This window comes from Cebus imitator, unplaced genomic scaffold, assembly GCF_001604975.1.
Source record: "Cebus imitator isolate Cc_AM_T3 unplaced genomic scaffold, Cebus_imitator-1.0 Scaffold206, whole genome shotgun sequence".
Classification (NCBI taxonomy): Eukaryota; Metazoa; Chordata; class Mammalia; order Primates; family Cebidae; genus Cebus; species Cebus imitator.
The window spans coordinates 1,000,154-1,008,840 of NW_016107521.1; the positions used below are offsets into that span (position 1 = coordinate 1,000,154).

At 42.2% G+C, this 8,687-nt stretch overlaps 1 long non-coding RNA gene across 1 annotated transcript; it reads right to left on the minus strand.

Moving 5' to 3' along the window:
- Positions 1-5,233: 5,233 nt before the first annotated feature.
- Positions 5,234-8,472, minus strand: LOC119474062. Its single transcript, XR_005203365.1, has 2 exons — positions 8,012-8,472; positions 5,234-5,622 (listed from the first exon to the last, which is right to left on the minus strand). It is a non-coding gene; the product is annotated as an uncharacterized LOC119474062 (long non-coding RNA).
- Between the last annotated feature and the right edge of the window lie 215 nt (positions 8,473-8,687).

Consider the following 8,687-nt stretch of genomic DNA (forward strand, 5'->3'; position numbering starts at 1 on the left):
AGCTCCTCTTACTGGTCAAGTGGGAGAGACATGGCTATAGAAGCCCACACGAATACCCACGTCGCACACTCTCAGGGTCTTGGCCTCCAGTCAGATGAAACCAAAGCAACTCTAGCTCTCCATTGCCTGGTAAATTCATTCATTCAACTCTGTGAAACTTCTTTTGTTGTTGTTTTTTTTGTTTGAGACAGAGTCTCACTCTGTTGCCAGGCTGAAGTGCAGTGGCACAATCTCAGCTCACTGCAACCTCTGCCCCATGGGTTCAAGTGATTCTCCTGCCTCAGCCTCCCAAGTAGCTGGGACTACAGGCATGTACCATCACACCCTGCTAATTTTTGTATTTTTAGTAGAGACAAGGCTTCACCATGTTGGCCAGGATGGTCTTGATCTCTTGACCTTGTGATCTGCCCGCCTCAGCCTCCCAAAGTGCTGGGATTACAGGCATGAGCCACCGCACCTGCCAGCTCTGTGCAACTTCTGCATGTCAGGAATCACTTTGGAAGCTGGGGCTACCACAGTCAACAAAACAAAGTTCCTGCTTTCAAGGGGCTTACAATCTAAAGGGGAGAGGGAGACCATAAAGAAAGATACAGGTCATGTGAGGATAAATGCTATAAAGAAAAAAAAGTGAGCTATAGAAAGTGTTGAGGATGGCTGGGCATGGTAGCTCACGCCTGTAATCGTAGTACTTTGGAAGGCTGAGGTGGGTGGATTGCCTGAGCTCAGGAATTCAAGACCAGCCTGGCCAACGTGGTAAAACCCTGTCTCTACTGAAAAGTACAACAATTAGCTGGGCGTGGTGGCAGCTGCCTGTAATCCTAGTTACTTGGGAGGCTGAGGCATGAGAATTGCTTGAACTTGGGAGGCAGAGGTTTTAGTGAGCTGAGATTCTGCCAGTGCACTACAGCCTGGGTGACAGAGTGAGACTCCATCTCAAAAAAAAAAGGAAAAAGTGGTGAGGATCTCTTGTGTAGTGTGGAAGGCCTCACTTAAGAACAGACCTGAAAGAAGAAGAAAGTCACAAGGATATCTGGGTGAAATAAACCATTAAAGGATTTTCATCAGTGGAATGCTGTATTTTTTTAAAAGGTTACTCTAATTATTGTATGGCACCGGGGTCTTAAAGAGAGGGAACAGTTTCCAATTCTGTGTTTTTTTAAACTGTATCCATTCAGCAAACACTTAAGAGTACCTTCTCTGTGTCAGGTAGTGGGGTACAGGTAGAGGGGTTAAGTCAATAACCCCTCCCCTTAAGGGCCTTTCAGTCTAGTGAGGACAGCTGCAGCACACACTCACATTTCACAGCCTCAGCACTGAGCCGTTCCACTCTGTCAGTCTTTCCAATATTGCATTGCTGATCTTCCTCCCACTTGTCTTTCTTACTGCACTTCTGACTGGAGTCCAGTGGCATTTTCCTGAGCATGGTTTGGTTCCTCTTAACAACAAATTTGTATGTCTACACATTTACACTATTCAGACAACCCTGAGACACTCCTACTTTGTCAATCTTTTCAAAAGCAAAGCTCCAGCTATGTCAAAATAAAATGATTTCATCAACTGTACTGTTTCTTCATCATACTTTTAACCACAGTAAAACTTCTGCTTTCATAGAATAATATTTCTTCTAAATTACGAGGCCTCTAACAAAAATTTTAACAATCCTCCAAAGGGCTTTGGACCTCACAAGAGACCTTAACCACCCTCCAAAGGGCTTAGGACCTCACAAGAGATCTTACTTCCCACCTGTGTGACTTCTTGGATATTTTAGAGAGAAAGGATATAGCATATGTGATTGAAAAAAAAAGAACACAACATTTTTTAGAAAATGTATATTTAGCCTTTCTCTCTGTGGTAGCCTATTACCTTAGTAGACCAAATTGATTCTCACCTTTCAGAATTCGTATCATTGCATAATCCCCCTTCCACACTAACTGAACTTGGCTGAGTAACTGGCTTTGGCCAATGAGACATTAACAAGCACAATGCAATCAGACCCTTAATAAATGCCTATACAGCCAGGCGCAGTGGCTGACGCCTATAATCCCAGCACTTTGGGAGGCTGAGGTGAGTGGATCATGAGGTCAGGAGTTCAAGGCCAGCCTGGCCAAGATGGTGAAACCCCATCTCTACTAAAACTACAAAAATTAGCCAGGTATGGTGGCAGGTGCTTGTAATCCCAGCTACTTGGGAGGCTGAGGCAGGAGAATAGCTTGAACCCGAATGGCAGAGATTGCAGGGAGCTGAGATCGAGCCACTGCACTCCAGCCTGGGGAAAAAAAACGCGTATACATTGTGGCCTATCCTCTTGGGGTGCTCCTGTTCAACGAATCCAGCTGCCATGCTGCAAGAAGCCCAACTTAGCCACATGAAGGAGAACTGAGGCCCCAACTGAGCTCCCAGCCAGCAACAGCCAGTATATGAGGGATCCAGGTTGGAAGTGGGTCCTCCAGCCCTAGGGAAGCCACCCCAGCAGTTGCTACACAGAACAGAGATGCACTATCCCTGCTAAGCCCTGCCCCCACTACGGAATTCTGAGCAAATAAGTGATTGTTACTTTAAGTCATCAATTTTGAGGGTGGCTTGCTAAACAGCATTAGATAACCAGAACACTCTCTTTAAAAAAAAAAAGAAAAAAAAAGGTGGGGGCACTATTCCTACCATGTGCTGAAACTCTTAAGATTGTCTGAAATCTGGGTCAAGGCTCAACTTCCTAATAGAAGAGTTGCCTTATATACTCTTATAAATGTTAGTTTAATGTCTGTGCCCCACTCATCCATAAGTTCCATAAGAAAAGGGATTGTGTCTGTCATGGTCAACATTGTTTTATTGGCCTAGAAAAGACTCTGACATAAATCAATGTAATGTCAATTTACTAGCTATACTATTTCTTCTGTTTAAATAGAATAGTGATTTCTATGACCATTATTATTAGCAAACATTTACATAATATTTATTTACATGTACTCTTCTACATACTTTGTGCATGTTAACTCATTTAGTCTTCACAATAACCCTATGAGCTAGATATTATTATTGTCCCCTTTTACAGACGAGGAAATTGAGGCACAGAAAAATTAAGTAACTTGTTTGTGGCAGGGCCAGGATTTGGTTTCCAGAATTCGTATTGTTAGCCACTACAATACCTTTCCCAGTTTCTTGTCCTAGATCTGACAGTGCATTGCAGTTGAAGAAAGAAAAAGGTAAGGTTACACAGCGAAAGATAAACAGTTATCTTCATCACAACTTCTTCACAATGAAGACATCGTCATGGCTAGGCAGACAGAAAGCTGCTCATGGGACCAAGCTCCTCTTTTAAAATGCCTTTTCAATGTCAATGATAACGGAGAGATGAAAGTGAGAAATGACAGGTGGGAACAACCACCAGGAAGAAAGACTCTTACATGAGCCCTCACACCTAGGGCTCTAAGTCTGGCAGCTAAAAATAACTAAACTCCAACGTATGCATTCAACCCAACCCCAGTCTCCCAACAGGAGTGTAAAGAGCCCCTAGTCAGTAACTGCTAACTCAGTGCAGAGTCGCTTTTAATGCTGGTACTACTGTGGCCTGTGTCTGGGTCTTCCCAATGCTCAGCACAGAAACTGATGTCAAAGGCCTATCCTGGTACCACTACCAGCCCCACCTCTGCTCTGAGGGACAGCCTGGATGTGGGGGTCTAAGCCAATAGCACTCACAAGGTTACCTGAGGACTGATCTCTCAATGTGCTAAGTACAAGACTTTCTTGACATACCACTACTACCACCACTAGTAAGTGTGTATGAACAAACACCCCTGGCCTCACTCCCATGTCTAAAGAAGATGTGGGAAATTTAACACAAAAATATTTAAAGGGCAGTTTATTAGAAATCATGGTAGTGGGGAGAAAATGATAGTTTAACCCAACAGTAGAAGAAATATTCCATAGCTGTACCACTTAACAGCTTAACAAAAGAATGCATAGCTGGGGAGCAGGATATCAGGTCTTGATAATTGGGGAGCCACCCCAGAGGGAGTACTTAAACTGGCTCTTGTCCATTAGACATTCACTCAACAAACATTTCTTGACACTTGCTATATGCCAATTGCTGTACTAGGTGCTGGAGATAAAACGTTAAGTCATACTCACCAAGACAGTCCTCCAACCTAGAAGCATTGCTGGAGCTCAGCAAATTGCCCTTTGTTGTGCTGCCATCAGAGGCATCCCTCTGCACTGGTCACCCAGTCAGGGATACTGTCAAGGACACTGCTCCTCACATAACACAATGTGCTCTTTATAAGCATCCCTGGGAGACATTCCAATCTGATCTTCGTTCCAGGAATAGTTTTACTTCTCCAAAGGACTGGATTTACGTTTAATCTTCAGACACCATGAATTGTGGGACCAATGAGGTTGTCAGCTTAGAGACAAATTCATGGCCCAGCTGTAGCAAATGTGAAGGTCATCCTTGTATGCATTTTTAGCTTTGTCTCTGATTCCATTTTGTCACTGCCCATGTTTTTATTTTTGCATTCTCCACACTTTTAATTTATGGCATCTTGGGGTGTATAGTCTCTGTTTGCTTGTTGTATCCTTGGAAGTGGCTGTGAACCCTTCTGGAAGAAAGGATTGTCTTCGATGTTATAATACAGTATACACATTTGCATAAATGCTATGATGGAGGTATGTGCACTGGGTGATGCAGGAATACAAATTTTAATGCCTTATGCATTATCAAAGTCATTACAGAGGATCTTGTGTAAGGGTCATTGCTTGAGTTGCAGTTTCTTTTTTTTTTTTCTGAGACAGTCTCTCACTCTATTGGGAGTACAATGGCATGATCTCAGCTTACTGCAACCTCTGCCACCCAGGTTCAATTGATTCCCCTCCCTTAGCCTACTGAGTAGCAGGGATTACAGGCGTGCACCCCCACGCCCCGCTAATTTTTGTATTATTAGTAGAGACAGGGTTTAACCACATCGGCCGGGCTGGTCTCAAACTCCTGACTTTGTGATCTGCCAGCCTCGTCTCCCAGAGTGTTGGGATTACAGGTGTGGGCCACCATGCCCAGCCTGTGTTTTCTTTTGTTCTGTGTTTTATTGAGAATGTCACACAATACGCCAATCTTCAAACAAAATTAAGTTGCTGCCACATGTAAGAAAAAATTTTCTTAATCTTGCAGTGTAAATTTTGGTGTCATATCATGGGCTTATAGGACATCACTGTAACTGTTTATAACTAATCAAAGCTATTTCCATGATGGTTTCCTTTCATCAGTTTTTTTTCTGACAACAAGATTATGGGGCAAAACAATTCATATCTGCATCTCAATTTTTGTGCAGGGAAGGAAATTCAGATGAAATATCAAACTTAAGTTAGAATACATTTGCAACAAAGTGAGGTGAAGAATTAAAATAATTATCTAGAAGATATACACAAAATGTTATCAACTGAATTTTTTAAATAAATGATGCCAACCGAGATTTAGGAGTTTACATTATCTAGAACAACAGTCTGAGATTTTGAAGGGCTACTAAAAGTCATTTTGTTCAGTCTCATACCTGCACAGCAGTATTCTTCCTGAATTCCTTCCACTTTTCAGTTATATCCCCAGCCTTGGAGTTTCTCATGATGGCATGATTTTGCCTGTGTGAGAACGTATTGTTGAGAGAAAGTATTGTTGCTGACACAACAGCTGAAGTGTGCTGAACCAGCAGATAATCTCTAAATACACTCAATTTTAGCTCCTTTTTTTCTTAAGCATTTTGGCCATGTAAAAATTAATGTCAACAAATAGCACACAGAAGATCTCAAGAATTAGGTCAGGATCTCATAAATGAAACATTCTACAGTTACAAAAAGACAGCAATAAACATGTTTATTGCACATCCTTTCACTCTTCATTAGTATAAAAAATTACAACCATCTTCCTTTAGATTTAAAAAAAGGCAAGGAAAAGTAAACCAAATGTAAGTCATGACCTCTTTTGGCTATCTACCAGGCCTGGAGCTTTAAAGATAACACTATTTTGTCTTTGTATTGAGGAAAATTGTGGACTTTTAACTTAGAGTGACTAAATAGAATGCATTATTCTTTCCCTTCCTCATTTTTTTAGAATTAAAAGAAAAATAAAAACAAAACTGAAAATTGCTCACTGCTAAGAGGAAAGTCTACTTTTAGCTCAGCAATTAGGCACCTGATGTTTCTTAGAGGAGGGCAGCCCAGGCAGGCAGAAAAATCACTGGATTGTGTAGTGCTGGGCTGGAAGTTCTAAGAGGGCAGGAACCATCTCTGCTTTTACACAACTATATGCCCTGTACCTGGCATAAATTCTGGCACAATGCATACTCATAATTTATCGAGCACCAGCTCTGTACCAGGCAGTGTTCTAGATGCTTAGGATATATCATAAAACAAAACAGAAAAAAAATCTGCCTAAAAAGAAAACTGTTCCTCTATTCATAATACTTCAGACCAAATGTCAGGGGTGGAGGGGTTTCACACCAAGCAATTCTCTTAATTCTCTGCAGACACCCACTAGGTATCCTACAATTTAACTCAATGTGGACACTAATTATCCAACATTATTGCACATCCCACAGGTTAAGGGCTCAGTCTCACAAGAATGCCCCCAACTTTAGATTCCAATAGCAAGTGCAGGGTCTCCTGTACTTCTGATAGACTGGCTATGAATTGGGTTGTCTTCACCTGTTTGAGCTGTTATAACAAAATGCCATTAACTGGGTAGCTTACAAACACTCAAAACTTATTTTTCACAGTTGTGTATGCTGGAAAGTCCAGGATCAAGGCACCAGCTGAATGGGTGTCTGGTGAGGGCCTCTTTCCTGGTTTGTAGACAAAGCTGTGTCCTCACATGGCAGAAAGGGCACATAAGGTCTCTTGGGTTTCTTTTGTAAGGGCACTAATCCCATGCCCTGGTCACTTCCCAAACACCCCACCTCTGAATACCATCAACTTGGGGATTTCCAATTTATGAATTCTGAGAGTGCACATTCAGACCATAGCACAGAGATTCCCACAACCCCTTCCTTAGGTTCAATAATTTGAGAACCTAAGTTCTGTGAGAACAGCTCACAGAACTTAGAAAGAATTTTTACATTTCTCAGTTTGGGGAAGGGATACAGACCTTCCAGGCCCTCTTCAGGAGTTCAGTCCTTCCAACACCAACCTGGAAGCTCTCCAAACCCCTTTGTTTAGGGTTTTTCCAATTGAGACTTCATTACGTAAGCATGATTAAGACATTGGCCACTGGTAATCTCCAGCCCCTCTCCTCTCCCTTGAGGTCATGGTGTGAGGCTGAAAGTTCCAACCTTCGAATCACATGGTTAGTTCCCCTAGCAACCAGCCCCTCTCCCCCATTCTTTGGGGCTCTCCAAAAGTCACTTCATTAATACAAACTCAGATGTGATTGAAAGGAGCTTGTTATGAATAACAAGATACCACTTTCATTCTTATCACTTAGGAAATTTCAAGAGTTTCAGGAGCTCTGGCCAGGAGCCAGAAATGAAAACCAAAATTTTTTTATTATATTTTTTGAAACTAAGTCTCATTCTGTCACCCAGCCTGGAGTGCAGTGGCACAATCTCAGCTCACTGCAACCTCAGCCTCCCAAGTTCAAGTGATTCTCCTGCCTTAGTCTCCTGAGTAGCTGGGACTACAGGCACACGCCACCACACCTGGCTAATTTTTGTATTTTTAGTAGACATGAGGTTTCACCATGTTGGCCAGGCTGTCTCCAAACTCCTGACCTCAAGTGATTCACTTGAAGTTATTCAAATTCTGTTTTCTTTTCCTATGGCTAAAATGGAGAAAATTACCTGCAAGGCTTTTGTGAGGACTCACAAGATAATAGCGACTCAGTTCAGTTCAACAAACATTTACAGAATGTCTTCTGTGTCAGATCCTGTCTCCACGCCAATGTTATCAAAATGAATAAGACTTCCTTGTACAGGGGACAGGATGAAAAGAGAGGGAAAAGAGTAACTTCACAGTGGAGAAACCTGACAAACAATACCACAGCCAGGTGATCAAAGTGAACATCAACAGTCATAAGCCGCGTTGACAGTATGCCCTGGATATGATATGAGGAAAATGGCACTTTACCTCTGTGGTCCTTATTCCTAAATCCAGTTTAACCATGAGGAAAACATTAGACAATCCAAAACTGAAAGACATGTACTCCTCAAAACTGTCAAGGTCCTTAAAAATAAAGAAAGTCTAAGAAACTGCCAGTCAAGATGAGACTAAGAAGACATGACACTTCAAAGTAATGTGGTGTCCTGGGTGGGATCCTGGAACAGAAAAGGGAAAAACTAAGGAAATCCAAATAAAGAACAAACTTTAATTAATAATAATGTATCAGCGCTGGTTCATTAGTTGTGGGAAATGTATCATTTTAATGTAAATTTAACAATAGGGAAGACTGAGTGCAGAATAACGGGAACGCTATACTATCCTGACAACTATTCTGTAAATTTAAAACTATTCTAGCCGGGCGCAGTGGCTCAAGCCTGTAATCCCAGCACTTTGGGAGGCCGAGGCGGGTGGATCACGAGGTCAAGAGATCGAGACCACCCTGGTCAACATGGTGAAACCCCGTCTCTACTAAAACTACAAAAAATTAGCTGAGCATGGTGGCGCGTGCCTGTAGTCCCAGCTTCTCAGGAGGCTGAGGCAGGAGAATTGCCTGA